Here is a 2,706-nt window from a genome sequence, read left to right as displayed (position 1 = left end):
GACCTCGCAAAGCCAATTTCCCTGATCGATCTTTGTCTGAGATTGCCAATCAATGTTCAGGACATCGTTAACTTTTAGTTTCCTTGCACATGCCTTATCTTGTTCATCACCTGTTACTGTTTCTTTTTATGTTTCTTCATTACATGGGTTATGCTTTCAATTATAGGTTTGTCCGGCTTTTGGAGGTTGAATTTGGGACATTCTTAATGATTGACTTTTGGGTTGGGATACTGTACATGTAATCATGCCATGCCATGCCCTGCAGTGCCATCTAAATCAGATTAACCTTTGTGAACTATGTAATTATACTGTTTTGCCCATATCCTGCTAAAACCCCAAAGGCTACTCACCTGCTGACACTCCAGATGTTCCATTTGTTTAGGAATGTAATAAAAAGTTAACTGATACAACTCCCTTACATGCCTGGGACAGGATAAAGAGTATATAATATGTGAAGTAAGACCATTCTAGCAGACTGCCTCATTCAGTTGCTAAGGCTTCTGTGTGACGTAGTCTCACTCATTTGAGTTTAATAAAAATGTTATTTTATATTCCAGCTTCTGTGCCAAATTCTTTATCAATGGTTTGAATGGACTACGTATCAGTGAGACCCTGAGAAGTGGATTTTTTAATTTCTACCCTTGTCTTTAGCTTGTCCTTCTACTTTATGATGATCTCTTACCTTGACCTTAGGCTTGTAGGCTCGATATATTCTCAGCCACTGTGAGCAGTAGTAGTGAGTGACTGCTGCTGACCATGTGCACAGAAAACCCATGGAGCCGTCATCCCTCAGCAATTCGTGTCAAGGCAAACACACCACTATAACGCTGTGGGTGTGGGGAGGCAGCGATAGTGCAATAAAGCCCTCTGCTGCGGCCCACAGTGGAGAAGAAGCTTCAGAAAGGTGAGCAATAGGGGTATGAGTGGGGAAAGGACGTACGGTATACATACTGAACCAGAAATTTGGGGCAGTGTTTAATCAATGTACTCTTCCTGCCATGTTTTCCACTGTGAGACATCCTCTCTCCAGTGGCAGCTCCTCTGTTAAGGCAGATGAGCATTGCCCCACTGCTTTTCAGCAGTGTGCAGTACATAATGGAAAAATAAAAGAATAATTTCTTAATATCATTAATTTATTTCCTGCTGTGGCAGTTTGCGGGAGGGGCTGCTCTGCTGAAAGAGGAGCGGGGGAGGAGTGGTGGTCACTCCGTAATTTCAAGATTTATGTGGCTCCTTTAGGAGACTTACGCAGGAAACTGGGCTTTACTCCAATCGCATATGCTGATGACACCCTGATTGGATGAGAAACAACTTCCTACAGTTAAATTCGGGGAAAACAAAGACCATGCTATTCAGAGAAACCCCTCTGCTCTGGTCCCTCGAATGGTAGCCCCCCGAACTGGGTGTCGCCCCAATCGCTAAAGCCGTAGTGAAAAACGTAGGCGTACATCTGGACCAAAAACTTACGATGAAAGAGCAAGTCACTACCATCGTAGGCTCATGCTTCCATATGCTAAGCCTTCTACGGAGGGTTTTACATTTTCTCCCTATGACTGTACGTAAATCACTCCTACAAGCACTAGTAATAAGCCACCTAGACTATTGGAATACTCTCCTGATTTCAGCTAACGAATCTTCCCTTAATAGACATCAGGTGGTTCAAAACACTTTGGCTCGCCTTGTCTCCAACTCTCCTGCCAAAACTGCCTCTCTTCCGCTACTACAAGGATTACACCGGCTACCAATCTGCAAGCGGATCAGATTTAAGACCTGCTGCACTGTGCACAAGGCACTAAACGGCACTGGCCATAGCTACTTAGCAGATAGACTCAAACATTATCAGCCACCTAGAACACTCCGCTCAGGCTCTAAGTCGCTACTACTGGTGCCTCGTGTTAAGAAATCCTGCATAGGTGGCAAAACATTCAACTACCTAGCCTCCTCCTATTGGAACCAACTCTGCAGCCACCTCTGGAAATGCTCAGACTACCTATTATTTTGAAAGCTCCTTAAACCTGTGCTTTTTTGAAAACCTTTTCTTTCCTTAACTGTAGCACCACCATAGCGCAGAGATACCCTTTTTTGGGGTAATTCAGGCGCTTTACAAGTCAAATAAATAAAAAAGTGTGCATGAATGTATGGCCGGCCGTTTTGGGCCGGCCAAAGAGTCATGCGCACTTTATAAGTTCTCTACCCAGGCTGCATTACAGCCTGGGTGAAAATATGGCCTGGCTGCCAGTACCTGACATGGCACTTAGGCAAATCACAACGCTGCATTGCAGCGCTGTGATTGGCTAAGGGAGCCTGAGTGCTTCGTATTCCGGCTGGGTGGAGACTTGGAGAGACGACGGAGGAGAGACGTTGCGAGGAAGTACTTTTATTTTTTTTCCTTTACCCCCTCCTCCTTTATCCCATCTCCCTCACCCTCCGACCGCCACCCCCAAACCATGCCAGCCATCACTGCCTCTCCCTCAATAAACTAAGGTGCTCTTTAGGAGTTTGGCAGCTTTTGATGTGGCTATACCGAAAGGATGGAATTCCTGATTTTGATTGATATTTCCACATAAATATCTGTACATTTCTAGTTTCCTCTTGGACAGGGGAATATTCACAATAATAGAGATGCTAGGTACTTTACCATATGTTTTTGCCCAGATTTCCAGGGAGGAACCATGAAACATGTTCTGTCTGCTCTGAGCAGGCAGA

Source organism: Lissotriton vulgaris, chromosome 3_1, assembly GCF_964263255.1.
Source record: "Lissotriton vulgaris chromosome 3_1, aLisVul1.2, whole genome shotgun sequence".
NCBI classification, from domain to species: Eukaryota; Metazoa; Chordata; class Amphibia; order Caudata; family Salamandridae; genus Lissotriton; species Lissotriton vulgaris.
The sequence above is the reverse complement of the archived record's forward strand: the minus strand, read 5'-3'. Positions refer to the sequence as shown.